Genomic DNA, 20,372 nt, shown 5'->3' with positions numbered 1-20,372 from the left:
TGTTTTATTATCATCTTGCTTCTGATTTCTCTGAGGAGACTTACTTTTGGACTTGGAATGATAGGACAAAAATGGATAATAAGTTGTTTATTTTCAAGAGAAGTGAAGAAACAAGAGGACACCTAGCATCCCGCCATGAGTGTAATTCACCTGAACCAAATGAACTACATCCTCAGCTACTAAAAAAAAATAACAAATAAACTGGCAGATAAGATTGCAGGTTCCTTGTCAGTGACTATGGAAAAGAGAATATGTGCTGCAGGAGTGGAGAAGTGTACTGTGCTATGCCTAAGAGCTCTTAAATCATGACTGCAATTTATTTCTTAGTGTCTGATTTATGGTTTATTTGATCCTTTCTCATTGGATGTGGGCTTCTTAAATTTTTGTAACTAGCCATGTCATCTGCCTTTTTCAGAAGGTGAATGGAGCAATATTCTTTGCCACTGAATCTATACATGCATGAACATGTTTATAGGTAACTATCAAAAATTAATGACTTTCTTCCTTTTTTAAGGATCCTTCTATATTAGAAATTTTCTTTTTCACCCCTATTGTAGAATATTGGGGGAAAATGTCATAAGGACCTTTGATATTCATTAGGAGAGAATAATCCATAATCATCCTCTGAGGGCTCCTGAATCCACTGGGAACATCTAATAGTTGTTCATTTTTTCTCGCTTTCTCCTGAATTTACTCCTAAAACTCTTTGAGCTTTTTTCCCCCATAACACTTTGCATAATGAATAAGACACTCTCAACAATCAAATTAGCCCCAACTTGAATAAATAAGGAAATATTTCAAGCACATAAGCTCATTTCCTTCAACCAATCGCTGCTCTCAAAGAACTCAAAATGGGGATATATGAGGCAAAATGGTTGTGAGGTATGAAGAGAAAAGTCTGTTACTATTATAACAGGGATATTGGAAATTACTACTATGGGTAGGGGCATGCAATGAAACTCCATCAGATCCAAATGACTCATAACTTGCTTCTAAACTACAGACTCTGCCAGAAGATAGAAATCTATTGACCCCACAAAACCCATGTAGATTGGATGACCAAGTATGACTGTGATGACTAAATTAGAATTTTGTCCTGATAATATATCAGAATATAGCAAGCAGATGCAGAGATTCAGTGTTGGGAATACTGCCCAATGTTTGATGGCTTATTTGAGTTTTGCCAGTTATCCACCAGTAGATTTGTAACCAGTGTGGTGAAGCTTAATAAGTAGCAGATGGACATTGCTGTGAACTGGGTTGGGGGCCTGAACTATGCTAAGAAGTCTGAAATTGTGACTTCTGTTATGTCATTGAAATTGTGTTGGGTCATCCTGGAACTGTTAAAGTACCATCAGAAGGTGTTGTACATTGACATTGACATTGACCATGGTGATGGCATGGAAGAAGGTTTATTTACCACATATCAAGTGTATGGATTTGTCAAGAGCTTCAATCTACCCATACTGATTCTAGTGGCAGATGGTTACACAATTTTCAATGTAGCTAGGTGCTGAGCTTATGAAATAGTTGTGACCTTGAACACAGATATCCCAAATGAACTTCCCTACAATGATTACTTTGAATACTCTGGACTGAATTGCAAACTTTATATCAATCAACCTAACATAAAAAACCAGGAAACCAATGAGTACTTGAATAACATCAAACAGAGTTGTTTGAGAAACTTTGGATGTTCCCAAAGGCTGTTCAGTTACATACCATTTCTGAAGCTGGGATACAGGAAGACAGTGGAGATGAAGATGATGAAGATGTTGACAAACACATTTCAATATGTTCCTCAGATAAGAGAATTACATCTGAGGAGCAGTTTTCTGACTCATAAGAAGGAAGTGAGGGTGAGTAGAAGAACCTAGCCTACTTCAAGAAAGTCAAGAGAAGGGGCAGCTAGGTGGCACAGTGAATAGAGCACTGGCCCTGTCTGGAGTTAGGAGTACCTGAGTTCAAACACTTAATTACCTAGCTGTGTGGCCTTGGGCAAGTCACTTAACCCCATTGCCTTGCAAAAACCTAAAAAAAAAACGTCAAGAGAAAAATCAAGAACAAAAGAGGGAAAATGAAGCAAAAAGGAGGTGGAGGAGGAGGAGAAGGAGGAGGAAGAGGAGGAGGAGGAGGAGATAAATAGAAACCTGAAGCCAATGGGGTGAAGGAGGAAACCAAATCGACCTGAATCCTCCAGCTTTCCTTAGAGTCTGCTGCCCATATATCCTTTCTGTTTCCTCATCCCTACAACATCAGAGTTTATATTTTCTACATCTCTCTATTTATATATAAATATATGAATTTGAACTGTTCCAATAAAAAAGAACTAGGGATTTTACTTCATTGTACACTTGAATCCCAGGCAAATGAATCCATTTCCTTACCATGTTGTTTTAAGCAGTTACATTTGTCTTGTCTAACTTGCTGTTTAGGACTTGAGTTTTTTGGGAGGTTTTCTGACTGTGTTTTTTAAGATGGCATAGGATACATTGCCCTCCGTGGCTGGGTTGATTAACTCTTATTTCTGCCTCTATGGCAGAATCAATCTGCCCCCAAATCAAATTTGAAACTCAGTGAATCTTTTGCAAAGATGACGGTGATATCTGTTATCCAGCTTCCTCTGTGTAGGGACAGTTATTTAGACAGCCCCCTTCATAGCAGCTCTTCATAGGTGCTATGTCTGATTTCCACAGGGATGTACCTTCTTGTTATCTTTTTTGCTAGGGGTCACCTTGTGTTCCCAAACCTCAGCAGCCTCTAGGGTAAGTGCTCTTGGCTGCCCTTTCACTGAGACTATCAAATAGTCCCTTTTTCTCCCTGTTAGGAACCCACCAATGTTACCTGGGTTTGCATAAAAGTTTTCAAAATTGGAATTCAGTGGTGTGGTTTTCATTTTGAAATTATTTTTATTTTTTGAAAGAGTCTTTGTAATAAAACTGGTTCATTAAATAAAAGATTTCAAAAAATGTAACTCTTGAAGAAGAGGTAGCAAATAAATATTTGCTTTTCTACAATTCTTTGCAAAAATAATGAAAATTCTAAATAATTACAGAAACACTAATTGATCATGGAAATGCTACCTAAAATAATTTATTTATTTAGAACCATACCAATCAAATTGCCAAAGAATATTTCATAGAACCAGAAGAATTATAATAAAACAAAAGTTTGAGAAGATTGAGGGTAATAATGAAAAGAAATGGGCAGATGGCTCATCAGTAACAGATCAAGGAAGTAATAGTTTAAATGATTTAATACTAATTTTAAAGCAGATATTTATCAATTGAACATATTAGCTACATGGCATACTGAAGAAAAGACAATAGCAAGGTGCTGAATTAACCCAAAGTTCCCAAGTACTGGGAAAAGAACAAACTACTTGACAAAAATCTGCTGCAAGAATTGGATAATAGTCTGGGCAGAAATTAAGTTTGTACCAACACTTATAAGAAATGCAAGATAATCTCCAAAGGGATTAATGATTAACATAACAAAGATTACATAAACAAAATAGAGGAACAAGGAAGAAATTATCTTTCAGCTGAATGGATAAGAAAAGAATTCAAAGTAATTATAAAAATATTTTAAATTGTTAGCTCAAAGATCAGCTACATCAAACTGATGATCAATCTTGCTTCCTATATTTTCTTGACAGAAAATATTGACCTAGAGACAAAGAGTGAGAAAAACATTTTCAGATATGGTCAATGCATGAATTTTTTCCATGAATGTGCTTATAATTGAGGATTTATTATTTTGGAGTTAAGAGAAATGGGTAAACAGGTGGGGAGTAGTCATATCTATAGCAGAAAAAACAAAGAAAAGATTGTCAATGAATCAGTAAAAATATATTGATGAGGTCAGAGGAAGTTTTCAAATGGACACAAGTAAACAGGACAGTATTGAAACTGCCATTTTAAATTTGAAATATACTTTTAAAAATACACTGTTTAGTACCTCTTCTTTCTATCATTTCCCTTGCATTTGATACTCCCTCCAGACACTGAATTATCCTGTTTTGCTCTTTTGACTTATCAAAGTTCCTATGGAATGTCTTACATTCCACAGCTAACCCTTCTTCCTTTAATACCAATTAAATATTACCTGTCCTATATTATATTTCATGTCTAAAGTGAAAACAAATTACTTTAGAGAGTAACCAGTGTGACATAGAGGGTAAATATGAGGCACTAACCTCAGAATCAGGAAGAATTGGACTCAGGACCACCTCTGACATATGCTGACTGTGTTACATTTGGTATTTAACTTTGAGGTGACAAAGGCAACTCTCTGACATTATGATTTTTAAAGAAAGTGCCAATCAGCAAATTTTAAATTTTAAATATACTTTTAAAAACAAGCTATTCTTTCATACAGGGCAGCCAAGTAGTACACTAAATGACATAAGGATAGGACTTCAGAGAGCTAAGTTCAAACCCAGCTTCAAATATTTACTGGGCAATACTGATCCTGGTCATTACCCTCTACCTGCCCTGTTTTCTCAGCTATATAATGAGGACCATTCTAGGATTTACCTTACAGGTTTGTTGTAAAGATCACTTGAAAAACATTTAAAAAAGCACCATGTATAGAAGGCTCTTAATAAATGTTTGCTTTCTTTTCTTATCTCCTTTTCTTTTTCTTTTTTCTTTTTTGCTTAAGGAAATACTTATTTCTGTTGATGTTCACATTTTTTAAGCTCATGGAAATAAAATTGGGAAAGAAGAGTTTATTAGTGTTGAAAATATTGCCTAATGTTGCAGTCAGATTGCCAGAGGAGTCCTTAGCATAAATACTTTGCTTCATAGGATGATGCAGGTGACAGTTTAGTTTAGAAGATAAAGCCCAGTAGATAATAAAGTTGTTGAAAAGTAAAGTCTCTGATGCTGAGCAAAGGAGGTAGAACAAGAAAACTGTGTACCCAATAATAACATTGTAAGTTGATCAGCTCTGATGGTTGCAGCATCTCTCAGCAGTTCAGAGGTTCAGGAAAATCTTGGGACATCTATTATGGACAATGTAATAACACATTCAGAGGATAAAATAAGAACAAACCACAGAATCTAAATAAAAATATGTTCACTTTTTTTTAAAAAAACTTCTCTCATTTTTTCCTTCTATCCCATGTTTTCTTTTCCCTTAGTCCTAATTCCTTATACACAAAATAACTACTATATAAATAATGTTTTGTCCTTCATATTCAAAGAAGACCATGACGTCAGGGAAGTGATGCCATAACAAGCACATGAATTGGATTTGAGTGTGTGTGTGTGGGGGGGGGAGGGTGCTGTGCTATGTCACCAGTTTCAGTTTCTTCTCCACAACCAACTGGGTCCAGTGGCCAAATATGAATCAGGATGACTAGAGATGTAAAACACAAATGTACATGTACAACTTTTATCAGACTACTTGCTACTAAGGGGAGGTGGGGATAGAAATGGAAGGTGGTAGAAAAATGGATAACTTTGATGAATGTTGATTTGAGACTATTGGATAACCGTCAATAGGTACAACTGCATTTGGAATTCAGGTTTTACAGTAGAAGAAACACTGTCATGAAGAGTTATTTCTAGAACTCTAAGAGTAATAGTCACTGCCCTCTGGGGACACAAGCTGCAATTTGAGAAGTTGGGGAATGATGCTATTTCCTTCTCCCCCTCTCCCTCTCCCTCTCCCTCTGGTTGAATGATGAAAAACTTCTTCAATATGTAATTGGAATAACAAAATAAAATGTCAGTTAATAAAAAGAAAATTAAAAAGTCTCTCCAGAGACAATAGGTTATGCCATTATCATCCTAATATTTTAGCCCTTTTTAAAAAATGAGACTGATCTCATCAAAATAAAAGGCTTCCAATCAAAAATTTGAAGATTTGAGAGTTGCCTTTGACACTTCCTAGTTAAGTATCCAATGTAACACAGTCAGTATATGTCAAAGGCGGTCTTGAATTCAATTCTTCCTGCTTCTGAGGTCAGTGCCTCATATCTACCCACTATGCCTCACTGGTTACTCAAGTAATTTATTTTCACTTTAGACATGAAATACAATGTAGGGCAGGTGATGTTTAATTGGCATTAAAGGAAGAAGATTTCGCTTTGTAATGTAAGACATTCCATAGGAACCTTGATCAGTCAGGAGAGCAAAACAGGATAATTTAGTTTCTGGAGGGAGTGTCAAATGCAAGGGAAATGACAGAGAGAAGAGGTACTAAAACAGCTACACTTTGACAATTTTGCCCAGGGCCAATTCTGTTTAAAGTTTAAAGATGGAGTAACTGTTAAAAAAATAATTAGCAAATTCACAAGTGTTTATATGTCTATTCTAGAGTTTAATGATGTGTTTGCTTTGTTAAGATTACAAGCATGTCAGCTCATGAACTTGTTGACTGAACCTGGATCTCTTATATGAAGTGTAAGGTATAGAAATTAAAAAGTCAGTGGTTGCCATGAGTGATGGTTGCCAAAGGCAACACAAGTTTAGGATATAAATTCTTTTGTAAAATCTTACAAAGAAGGATGATGGATGATTATGAGGGATGTAGAGAGAAGCAGTGGAAGGGAAAACTAGTTGAAAGAAAGATTGCCAAGAAATGTGCCTAAACAAAGTCATCTGAAGGACATTTAAAGTTGAAAATGCAAAGAAGAAAAATAGGGGAAAAGGGGAAAGAGCTACAAAAATTATTTTCATTATTAAGGGCAGTTGAATAATCATACTTGAACCCTAACATCATACAGAAATGCTGCTGTTGTTTATCTTTTGTTCTCAAAGAGAATCAATGACAATCACTAAGATTATGTCTTGACTTGTGGTGAATTGAACTTAATTGCCTTAAGTGAGGCAGATGAGCACAGTCATCAGTCTCACTCTCCTCCAAATTTATCAAAGTCCAGTGGCAAGACAAAAGTCAAGATGACTGATTGACTGAAGATGGGAGAGAGAGAGAGAGAGAGAGAGAGAGAGAGAGAGAGAGAGAGAGAGAGAGAGAGAGAGAGAGAGAGAGAGAGAGAGAGAGAGAGAGAGAAATGGAGAAGAAAGAGAAAAAAATAGCAGCATTCCCTAACTTCTCAAATTGACAATTTGGGTCCCCAGTTACTATTACTCTCAGAGTTCTAGAAATAACTCTTGGAAATTGTGATTCTTCTTCTGTAGGACCTGATTATCCAATAATCTAAACTAATTTTTACCTAATTATTTGCTTAGCTAACAATGGAAAATTAATCTCCTTAAAACCTGGTTCACTCCTCCCACAAATACACAGTGCATTCATGGGAGGAGAAACAATGAACTTAGACCAAAATAACAGTGAGTCACACATGTAAGAAATATATTTGACAAAAGTTTAATACCTGCTGTGGAAGTCAAAAATATTCTAAGTTATCTGAAGAAGTGGACATTACTAAAGGCAAGGGGCAAAAATCACAGACAATCTTTCTACCAAAAAAGAATCACAAAACTATCAAGAATATATTAATCAATGTATTGACTCACCCACCCATAAAAAAGCTTTATGCAAATCATCTATTTATATATAGAAGGTATCTTGAATATATTAATGTATAATGTGTTAATACATCTTGAATGTATTAATAATGAAAATAATTTGCCAAGCAATGCAACTCTGGAACATATATTCTATTTTTCTTATTGTTAATTCATTTTTCAATTGTGATCAGCTTTTCATGACCTCATTTGAGATTTTCTTAACAAAGAAAGTGGAGTGGTGTGCTGTTTCTTTCTCCAGCTCATTTAATAAATGAAAAACTGAGGCAAACAGGATTAAGTGATTTGCCCAGGTTCATGGAACAGTAAATGTCTGAGGCCAGATTTGAATTCAGGAGGATAAGTTTTCCCTTGGAGACTGGCACTCTCTCCACTGTGGCAATTTGTTGTCACACTGTATTTACTATTTCACAATTGACTAGAATTTGTAGAGAAACTATGAGTTAATTGTCTAATATTTATTAAGCATAAAAAATGATTAGCTAGAGAAAAATGTCACCTAAAAGACTCTTCAATAAAATTTCCAGATGCCAGTCATGCATAAAATATAACAGAAATAATTTAAAGGACGGCTATCAATCAGAAGATGGATAACTTGAGGTATATACATGTGATAGAACACTGTTATTCTATAAGAAATTATGAAGGACAAACCTGGAAAGTCTTGCATGAACTCATGCTTAGTGAAGAGAGCAGAACCAGAAGAACATTGTACACACTAACAGAAAGATTGCATGATGATCACCTGTGATGGACTTGTTTATTTCAGCAGTACTATAATCAAAGATTATAAAAAGACTTGTAGTAGGAAAAACCTTCCATCTCCAGAGAAGGAATTGTGGAATTAAAATGGAATCCAAAACTTACTATCTTCCATTTTTAAAAATTACTTTTGTATTATTTTTTCTTTCTAATGTGTTGTCCTGTTTTGATTTGATTATTAATATAGATCTATGTTTATCATGGTTATACATGTATAGTCTATATTAGATTGTTTTCTATGAGGGGGAAGGGAGTGAGGGAGAAAAATGTGAAACTCCAAACCTTGCAAAAACTATTGTTGAAAACTGCTGTTGCATGTAGTTTGAAAATAAATAAATAAAATATTGTTAAAAATATTATAGAAATAACTTGCTAATTAATTCTCTGATCATAAATATTAGGTGATGCAAAAAACTGGGAGATGGGTACTGACTGAATGTGTTCATCATTGTGATTAAGAAGATGTAGGTTGGGGGCAGCTAGATGGTGAAGTGGATAGTCAGGAGGACTTGCCTTCAAATCCGACCTCATGCAATTAATAATTTAATAGCTGTAAGACCTTGAGCAAGTCAATTAACCCCATTGCCATAAATAAAAATAAAAAAGCAGAAGAATGTGTGGGATGGAATTCAAGAGGAATTATCTTTGGGAGGTAAAGTCTTCCAGATGATTGCAATCATGAATGGAATCTTGAACTGCTTGTATTTTTAATTCTCAGGAAAGTACAAAACCTTTTGGAAGAGTTTTATAGCCACTAAGAAAAACTGGCCTGCCTCTCCACATAGGAAAGACTAAATAGATGAAGAATGTCTATTTGCCCAGATGATGACATGAATTTAAATATAAAACTTATAGAGCTTGTTCAACAGCATCTATATCTGGAACAGGCAGTGCATATGAGTAATTAGTTGGACCCAGAGTTGAATAGGAGCAGATCATGCTAGATTGCCTTCAGAAGATTTCAAAGCTCATTACGACTCAAATTTCCTAGGGAAACTAAAACTCTTCTTTGTAACAACATTCTCCTGATGTTGCTGTATAGCTGTGTGAATACAAAAGTCTCTGAAGAATTTAAAATAGTATCAAATGGTTAGTAATGAAAAGGTTCATATAAATGTGTTATAACATAAACTCAATTAGGAATTCCAAAAAATTGGACCAAAAGATATCAACCAGGTAATTTGTGATAGAAAGAGAAAATGGATTGGTTACATGGGGTAACTGAGGTGGACAGTCAGACTGCTGCATAAGTACCATTAGGAAGGCCTCTGGCAGGTGGATACCCTATGGCAAACTTACGGAAAGGAAAGAATAGAAATGTCATTGAATGTGCAGTCACAGATAGGTTGTCATCTCTATCATCAATAGTTGAGATAACAGAACTACTTTGAGAATTTGAATAATGATTATGGTTTTAAGGAACTAATGATTTTAAGAAAAGAAGAACATCTTAGATAAAACAAATCACTAATCTTGACCCTGCTGCAACCCTCAACAACCTTTTTACATTGATATTCTTTGCTCTGTAGGTTTTGGGGAGACTTTCTCCTGGTCCTCCTCCTACCTTTCTGACTACTACTACTTAGTTTCCTTTGCTGGGTCTTCATCTGATTCATATCTGCTAACTTTATTTAACTCAAAACTTTACTTTGGGTCTTCTTTTCTTTTCCCTCTATGCTATTTCATTTGGTGATTGTATCAGTTGTCATGAATTCTTCTGTTATTTGTATGAAGATGATTCTTAAATTCACTTATCCAAACCTAACTATTCTGCTTCAACTGCCTATCAGACATCTTAAACTCAGTATGTGAAAAACTGAACTTTATTTTTCCTATAAACTCTTATTCTATTTAAATTTTCCTATTATTGTCAGACATTACCATTCTCTTAATCCCCCAGGTTCACAGCTAAAATATCATTCTTGTCTATTTACTCTCTCATTCTCATACCACCTCCAATTAAATCTGTTGCCATGGCCTATTGATTTCACCTTTGCAATAGCTCTTGACCTATGTCTCCTCTTCTTCTCTGATACTGCCACTACCCTGGTGCAGGTTCTATTCTCCTCAAATATCTGGACTATTGAAATAATCTGCTGATTTGTCTGTCTGCCACAAGTCTCTCTTCAATCTGGTCCATTCTCCATTCAGGACAAAGTGGTTTTCTTAAAACACAAGTCTGAGCGTGCTACTTCACCCCCAACTCATTCAATAAACTCCAAGGCTCCTTATCACTTCCTGGACCAAATATAAAGTCCTCCATTTGGTATTGTAGGTCCCTCATAATCTAATCTTCATGCCTATTTTTCCAATCCTTTTACATTTTAACCCCCCCCCCACCACAAACCCTTTTATTTGGTGATACTAGCTTCCTTGCTGTTCCTTGAAGAAGACACTTCATCTCTCAACTCTGCCTATCCTTTATCCCTAGAATGCTCTCCCTCTTCATTTCTACCTCTTGACTTCCTTGACTTCATACAAGTCCTAGCTAAAATTTCATCTTTTACAGTAAATCTTTCCCAATGCCTCTTAAGTGCTTTCCTACTGTTGATTATTTCCTATTTTTCCTATGTACTGCTTCTTTTCATATATATATATATATATATATATATATATATATATGTATATATATATATATTTGCACATTATCTCCTTTCTTTTGTCTTTCTCTTCATCTCTTGTACTTAGCATAGTTCCTATAGTACAGACTTCATAAATGTTTATTGACAATCAAATGAAGAATTTGATCACGATACAGAAATAGACTTTAGGTTTTATTTGTGACATGTTATTCAAGATAAACTTATTTAAAATCATTCTTTAGATAACTGAATAGAGAAAGTACTCAGATGAGCTCTCCCAACATTTCCCTAACTTTAAAATAACATCTCAGATCAAATTCTAGACTGACAAAGCCAATAAAAGGTCAAATTGAGACATTCTTCCAGCCCAAGACAACAAAGGTGGTCTGAAAGAAGTGTGTGATATGTGGGAAGAGGTTGTCCTCGAACCCACATGGATGAAATAGCAGTGGTCAGACTAGGTGGTGGCAACAGAAGAAGCCTCAAGCATCTGGAGTTCTCAAGTCAGAGATGGTAAAGAAAACTGAAAACTATTATGAGAATCTGGTATTGGCTAAGAAATAGAATGGTAGATCAATGGAACAGTTTAGGGACACAATATACAGTAAAAAATGTCTAGAGTAATTAGTGTATAATAAACACAAGCTTCAAGCTTTTGGGACAAAAACTTAACATTTTATAAAAAAAAATACTGGGAAAACTAGAAAGCAATTTGTCAGAAACTGCATAGATTTCACCATCTTACAAAGTGGAACAAGATAGAGTCAGAATGCGTACATCATTTAGATATAGAGGATTATATCATAAGTAAATAAGAGTAGTATGAAATATTTTACTTGTCAGATCTATGGAGAGATAGAGAGCAATATGAGACTATAAAATAGATGTTTTAATTACATTAAATTACAAAAGTTTTGCACAACAAAACAATTGAAGCAAAGATTAGAAGTAAAGCAGAAAAATGATGGGAAATTTTGCATTGTTTCTCTGATAAAGGTTTCATTTCTCAAATATGTAGAGTCAAGTTGACAAGTCATTTCCCATTTGATAAGTGATCAAAAGATATTAAAAGGCAGTTTTTCAGATGAAGAAATCAAAATTATCTGAAGCCATGTAAAAATAGCTCTACATCACTATTGAGCAAAGAAATGCAATTTAGTATAACCAAGGTACCACCTCATACCTGTCATATTGGTTAGCATGACAAAAAAGGAAAAGAACAAATACTGGAAGTGATATAGGAAAAATTGGGAAACTAATACATTGTTGGTGAATTTGTGAATTACTTCAACCATTCTGGAGAACAATTTTTAACTATTCCCCAAAGCTATAAAACTGTGCCTACCCTTTGACTAAGCCATACCAATATGAGGTCTATATACTAAAAAAGATAAAAGAAAATGGAATAGGATCTATTTTTACAAAAATATTCATAGCAGCTTTTTATGTGGTAGCAAAGAATTGAAATTGAGTAGATGCTTATCATCTAAAAAAGTTGTGGTATATGATTGAGATGAATCAAACTGTGCTAGAAGGAAGGAGGAGCAGGATAATTTCAGAAAAATCCTAGGAAAACATATGTTTTCATGCAGAGTGAAGAAACCAGGATTAGGAAAACAATGTATACAATAATAGCAATAATTTAAGGAGAATGAGAAATAGAAAATTTTAATGAACCCAAACAATTCCAATGGACCTATAATGAAAAATGCTATTTACCTGCAGAGAAAGAACTGATAGATTCTGATTGCCGGTTGAAGCATACTTTTAAATTTTTCTTTATTTGTAATTGTTTTCTTTTGTTTGTGTTTTTGCTTGCAACATAGCTAACATGAAAATTAAAAGATAAAATTATTCATGTAATCATAATTACTCAATCTGTTTGAATTAATCAGGACTTTAGTATACTAGTGATGGCAATAGTGATAGTGACGTAAATTATGATAACAATAGTTTATAGAATGGTGGTAAAGGATGGTGACAAGAACACTGGTTAGGAATATAAATCCTGGGATTAAATTCTGAATCAACCACTTACTGGTTATGTGACTTGGCAAGTTATTTAGCCTCTCAGAAACTCAATTTCTTCATTGGTGCATTTGAATAATATCTACATTTCCTACCTCATATCATTGTTAAGAAAATGTAGAGTTGTAAACTATGTAAAGTATTACATAGCACTTAACAGACATAATATTCATTATAGAAATTACCTTATTTGCTTACCAGAATAACTGTGAAATAGATAATATAAATATCATTATCCCCATTTTACTGAAAAGGAAACTGAACTTCAGAGAAGTTAAGTGTTTTGTATAAAATCACATGGTAATGAAGCCAGAATATTCAGCCAAGACCATCTTATGATAAATACAGTGTTCTTTCCATTATGTCATGCTATTCTTTTGGATAATTTGAAGTCATTAATTTTGTGATTTGGAACACATTATGCAATTATTCCACCTTCCTAATTCAACTTTATTTGGAGTAAAATTAGAGTTCTTTTTCACTTCCTTAGTATGCACCAAATGATAAAAGGCTAGATAAGATAGTTATAGTTAGGTGACATACTTCATCAGACCTGGAATCATGAAGACCCAAATTCAAATTCAACCTTAGTCCTAGCTGGATGACGCTGGTCAAGTCATATAAGTGCTATTTGCATTGGTTTTCTCATCTGTAAAATGGGGACACTGATAGCACCCACCTTTCAGGATTTATTGTGAAGCTCAAATGAGCTAATTGTAAAGTACTTAGAATAGTGCCTGAGACACAGTAACCACTATACATACATACATATACATATATATATACACGTATATATTAGTTATTATTGTAGCTGTTATTGCAAAGGAGTGTATTTTCCAAAGTCTTATATGTTGTTATCTGTATCATAGCATATAGTTAAGGAATCCAGGATTTGAACCTGGGTTCTCAGGCTCCAAATCCAGAGCTAGCTCTTTTATATCATATTGTCACCTTGGACTGTTACTTAACCTTTCTTTGTGTCAGTTTCTTCTCTTATAAAAGGAAGAATTTAAACTAGAAGACTCTATGGTATCTTCCAGCTCTAATCCTATAGCTGAGATGGGGAGTTATCTAAGGATATATATACTGGCAAAATCAAGCCAGCTAAGCATTTAAACTTGACCACATATAGTAGACTTCTAAGTGGAAAATTGTCATGTAAATAATTGAGTGTCAGAGATAATATGGTGCAATAGGCAAAACACTGGATAGGAAGATGGGAGATGTGATTTTAAACCTGGATCTGTCCCTAAATATAGGGACTTTGACAAGTCATTTCATGTCTCAGTGTCCTTATTCGCCAGATATAGATATAGATATAGATAGATATAGATATAGATATAGATATAGATATAGATATAGATATAGATATAGATATAGATATGTATATAGATATAGTTAGATTAGTTGCTCTTTAAGTTTCCTTCCAGCTCTAAAAATTCTTTGACTCTACTCTTAAAAATTCTTACTATATTTGCTTCAGGCAGATGCTTGCGTTTTCTTCACATAATGATGTGGGAAATTGTAGGAGAAAGTGTGATGGGCTAAGAGAAGAGGGTGTCATATGTTAAAGTGGATAGAGCCAGAGCAAATTGTGAAAAGTTTTTAAAGTGTGGATAGATCAAATGATTTTTTTAAACTACATCTACGAAGGTTAAAAGTGGCTTTGAATATTTCAAGAAGAGGCTCATAATATACTGATCTCTATTTGAATACTTGACCTATCAATCTATCTACCTCCATCTGTCTCCAAAGAGGATCTGTGTAACATACATGATGCACTTTGCAAAATGGGACAATTAAAAATAGGACAAAACAGACTAAAGGGGAAGAAAAAAAGATGTTATCCTTCACTTGAAAAGTCATTCATTCCAGTTAAGCTGCTTATTTTAATCTGAATTTCTGACCAACTCAGGCAGAAAGGGAACTACCTTGAGTGGTTTAGTTCTCATCATACTAGAAAAGGAGCTATACAAGTTTTTCCTACATTTCAGAAAATGATCACAAACTAGTAAGAAACTTAGCTGATATTTTCCTTTTAAAAGTTTTGGGATGACCAGATCTGATAGATGTCCCATGAGACAAGACTACTAGGCAGACTTTCAAGGGGGTAGCCTGTAGATCATTGAGCTTTCCTCATTCTTAAGCCTCTTTCCATGGTAATGATGCAAAAAATATTTCTCATCCTCACAAATTTCTAGGTATGATCTATGGTTCCTTGCAGCTATCAAATTCTAAGCACTTTTGCTCTCTAGGGAAGTTTAATCCTGGTCCCATAGTCTTCTGGCATAGGTTCAGTTTTTAATATTATTTAAACTAGTTTATCACATATTTCCACTCACTATTAAAAATTTTATTGCTTTTTTCACCTCTGAGTTCTATTAAAAGTTAATTGTTTCCTCCAGCTATGATCAGAATGGCCAAGTGACATGAAGTCATGCTACATATTGGCCTCCCTATTAGTCAGAGTCCTAATTGCTTTGCTAAGGCTGAAGGTTCTATTTTAATCTTCACCTATAACTCCTTATAGTTGGATCATTTCCCAACATTCATCATTTGAAAGACTTGATGGGAAAAACCAGATACTGCCTAATTTTAAATGCAACTCTGGGTAGTTTTCAGAGTTTCTCTGCCTATCTATATGTCACAGTGGTCCATATTTCCTTTTCTAAAGGTTGTAGGTATTTTGTCATGTTTATTTTTAGTGTGGTAATTGAGAAATGTGCAGAGAAAAATGTCTATTTTATTGCATATGGATAATAGAGTACTTAGGTAATATGTAACAGTGTAACTGTGATAAAAGGCAAAAAACATAGTTTTCATAGTCTATAAAATCCCTTTTATTCATTACAATCCAGTTTTAAAGATTGAATGACCTTTGTATTCTCCCTATCAACATGTAACTGAATAGTCTTTCTTTGATCTCCGTTTGTGCAGTAGTCTGGCTATATATGGCATTAATTGGCCAGTTGGGACCTATAATGTTTATTCCTCCATAATCCAAACAATATTAATTCTTTTGGGGCAGAGAATAGTTGTTGATGAATGCACTTCAAAAGAGTTGTTTGGCTTAAAGACTTCATTCTGTACAACAACACCCTAGATTTGTATCTTTCTCTCTAAATTATTAGAGGTCAAGTTTCCCTGTCACATATTTTAAGTTTCCATTACAATTCCCTCCCTCACCCCAGAGAAATAAGTGGTAATATGCTTACATGGCTAAATATTCTTAATCTTCAGAGTGTTTTGTGTAATATTACCATTGTGAAAAGTATCTGTGAATATGACTGGCTTGAACTGGCTAGAAATATTACTTATTTAATGCAAAAATTTCATTCATCCTCATGGATTCCATCACTACTTCTAGGTAGATTATGGATGGATCTTTATTCCCTCTCCTCTAAACTTCAGTCTTGCATCAAATTTAACATGCCTTAAAATGAACTCATTGTCTTCTCCCCACTCTATTCTATGCAATCAAACAATAAACATTTATTAAATACCCACTTGATACCAAGTCTTATGATTCTCTTTCTATTGATAGTTCTTCTCTTCTTTCTATTATCTGGGTTCAAAATCTAAGAGTTATCTTTGAATCCTCTCACTCTTTTGCTCCTATGTTGACTCTATCATCAAATTCTGTCAATTTATTTCTCCCTTTCTAAGGATTCTTGGATCCTTCCTTCTTAGGATCAATTACTTTGAAAATATACTGTCAAATATTATGAAGTGACCAGGAGAAAGATCTTCTTTACTGGTACAAAAATTTTCTAAAAATTTAAAAAAAGCAAGATCTTCATGCTATCTCACATGAGAAAATCAATATTTCATTAATGGTAAAGTCAACAAGCATTTATTAAATGTTTATTTCATTTCAGATAAATTTGCTAAAAATAAGAAAAGTAGGAAACATTCTTAGCCCTCAACGAGCTCACTTCTTAATTAGGGAGACAGCATATAAACAATCAAGTATATACAGGATATATTCAGGAAAAAGATAATCTCACAGGAATGGCCCAACAATATGGTAGGATTTAAAAGAGACCTGAAGGAAACCAAGGAAACTAAGAGACAGAGACAAGAAGGGAGATCATTCTAGATGTGACAGCAGCAAGTGAAAATGCCCAGAGATGGAGTATGGCAAAGAAAAACAAGGCCAGCATCATAAATTATTTGCTTTGTGGAGCTCAGAGAAGTATAAAAACAAGAACAACAACACTGGAAAGGTAGGAAAGGATAAAAATATGATAGACTTTAAAAGCCAAACAGAAAATTTTATATTTGTTTCTGGAAGTGATAGGAAGCTACTAGAATTTGTAGAATGAGGGGCATGTGGGGAGCAAGGGGCACTTTAGGAAGATTTATTTGGCATTTGGGAAGAGTGGGAAGAGATTTGAATATAATGTTCATACTTAGAATTTCAAATTGTCCTGTCCAAGATACTTCTGTTGGTTAATGGTACTCCTGTTCCCTTCCTATTCTAGATTTAAACCTCTCTGAGTCTTAATTTCTTCATTTTCATTTGTACAGTGATAAGACAGGACCTAGTGATCTGCAAGGTCACAATCTATACTTTTATTTATGAATCTATGATCCTCATAGTATGAACTTGACTATTAACAGTTTCCATTGTCTTCAAATGACTTAAGACTAAATCTTAAAAGTCAAATATTGTCTATGTCTATCAAACCCTATACAAAAATAATGCTTAGAGAGCCTGATCCAAAACAGGTAAGCCTAAGTCCTAGGTAAAAAAGATCCTACCCTTCAGGCTCCACATGAAGCCCTGAAAATTTTTCAGAAAAGCGATCCCAAGAAAACTGCCATTTCCTTAGGGTTTCCTCAAAGTTCTTCACTTCTATAAATATTATTATTGTTGCTTTTGTTATGTATAGATGGCCAGTGAATGGGAAGGCTATAATATAGAGGTCAGAAAAGGGATAGTAAAAGTGAAAATGCTGGACTGAGGCCAATGGATGTAGAGAGCACTGGTAATGGAAATAGCAGAGCAGGCATAAGGAGGAATTCCATAAGGTTTAGAAGAAAATAATAGGTTTAAAAATTGCTCCTCTAGGTTTTTAGCTCAATACAGATTAATTGACTGTGTTAATGATACTTATCCTTAAAATACATTCTTCAACTTTTTCCTATTCTCCTGCCACAATATGTACATCATGATTTTATAAGGAACCTGGGGGTGCAGGTAGGGGAAAAAAAAGCATGGACTTATAAAAAAGATACAATACAGTAGATAGATCCTCAAAGATCAAGAGAAGGGAAAGTTTATAAAACTTCTTTAATTTTAAGCCCTCCCAGTACTTCCTGTGTATATCTCATCTCAGGAAAGAGGACCAGAGATGGCATCCTTTGTTTGTTGATAGGGAATTTCAGAAGCAGAGAAAGAAATTGATTTCTCTAAAACTTCCTAGGGAAATTGTGGTAGAAACAAAAGAACCATAAACCTGTATATTGTTAAGAAGCACAAATTCTATCCACTCAGGTGGATTCAAGGAGGAATCATGTAATTTAATATGGTTTCAAGAATTTCCACGGTGAAACATCCTCATCACGTTGTATTACCACTATCATCAAATATTTACAGAGTATCTACAGGGACCTAAAGTTAGGTAAAAATGCTACATGATAGGGAAAAGGTGAAAATCACTGAAGATATAAATACATCTTCATCCACCCATTCCCCCACTCCCAAATATATTTTGTCTTTGTGGCTTGTGACATTTCAGAAATGTGAAGAACTTTGAGGAAACCCTAAGGAAATGCAGTCTTCTTGGCATTGCTTTTCTGCAAAATTCTTCAGGGCTTCATGTGGAGCCTGAAGGGTAGGATCTTTTTTTTTTTTTACCTACGACTTAGGTTTACCTGTTTTGGATCATTTCTTTTTTTATCGTCTTTGTTAAATTCTTCCTTTTGGCTTTTGTTGATAGTGTTACCCTTGATATTCCCTTTTGACTTTATAGTCTGCTCCTTCTATGTCTTTTATCAGTTATTCATTCATTAATTCATTCATTCATCCTATAAAAAAACACTCATTAATGGGGAGGCTAGGTGGTGTAGTGGATAAAGCACCGGCCTTGGAGTCAGGAGTACCTGGGTTCAAATCTGGTCTCAGACACTTAATAATTACCTAGCCATGTGGCCTTGAGCAAGCCACTTAACCCCATTTGCCTTGCAAAAACCTAAAAAAAACACTCATTAAGCACTTAATGAAGTATTAATTATACAAATCACTTTGCTGTATGCTGGGGTACTAAGACAAAATAGTCTGGGCTTTCACAGAATTTACCTTTCTTAGGATGACACAACTTATGTCATTAAAACACTTAATAACACAAGTCAAATAAAAACCAGTTTGAGAGAGAAACAAACCAGAAGGAACTTAAGAAATCATTTAGCCAAATCCCTCATTCTCAAAATGAAAATTTTGAGGTCCAGAACAACTAAATGATTTTTTCCTAATAATAATAATAATAATAATAATAATAATATTGATAATATTAATGATGTTAATAATATTAATAATAATAAATAGTTGTCCATTTTCAAAGAAGACCATAACATCAGGTTGGTGATGACACGACAAATATATGAATTGGATTTGAGTGAGAGGGGGCTGTGCTAAGTCACCAGCCTCATTTTCTCTTCCAGAATCATCTGGGTCCAGTGGCTGGATATGAATCAGGACAACAGGAGATGGCCCTGGATGTCAGGCAATCGGGGTTAAGTGACTTGCCCAAGGTCACACAGCTAGCATATGTCTGAGGTTGGATTCAAACTCCTGTCTTCCTGACTCCAAGGCCAGTGCTCTAACCACTGAGAAATCTAGCTGCCCTTGTGCACATTTATTATTATTATTATTATTATTATTATGTACAATTACATAACTAATTAGCAGCAGAGGTTGTCTAGAACCCAAATCTCTAAACTTTTGGCATATTTTCTTCAAAGTCTTTTTATTTTCCCTGAATTTCTTCTCAGCTTTATTGAAAAATGAAAGAATAAACTCTTATCTTGGAAAGTGCCAAAGGAAAAACTATATTGGCATATGAAAAATTTAGGGGAACTAAGCTTGCTAGAACATGTATATTTAAATAGCAGTTCTAATTATTTAAAATAGAAAAAAGAGATCAGTATCACTTGAAATCCTTGAATTAAGTGAAAGAGAAAGCTAATGCTTCTTAGCAAGTCAATATTGGATAAGGGAAATGGGTTCTTTATGATGCATACATGCCTGCACAAATGGCTCCAAGTGGTCAACGATTTAGCAAGTGTAGATAGAAAGAAAATGAGGGAACAGTTTGAACTCTTTGCTTTGATATGAGATGCTATCAAATTGAAACCCACCTTCTGAATAGGTGTCTCATGAAACAGCAAGAGTAGACAGGCAGCTTTGTTACTTAATGAAGGTAAGCTTTTTTTTATTTTTTTGTGTTTTGTTTTTGCCATCACTTTCTAAGTAACCCCATAGGCTGGTATCATC

General features: G+C 34.5%; 1 pseudogene; it reads left to right on the top strand.

Annotated features, from left to right (window-relative positions):
- The first annotated feature begins 893 nt into the window (after window positions 1-893).
- Window positions 894-1,517, top strand: LOC141489414 (histone deacetylase 1 pseudogene; annotated as a pseudogene).
- The last annotated feature ends 18,855 nt before the right edge of the window (window positions 1,518-20,372 follow it).

Source organism: Macrotis lagotis, chromosome 5 (genome assembly GCF_037893015.1).
Source record: "Macrotis lagotis isolate mMagLag1 chromosome 5, bilby.v1.9.chrom.fasta, whole genome shotgun sequence".
Lineage (NCBI taxonomy): Eukaryota > Metazoa > Chordata > Mammalia > Peramelemorphia > Peramelidae > Macrotis > Macrotis lagotis.
Note: the sequence above shows the minus strand (reverse complement) of the source record. Positions and strands in the feature narration are given on the sequence as shown.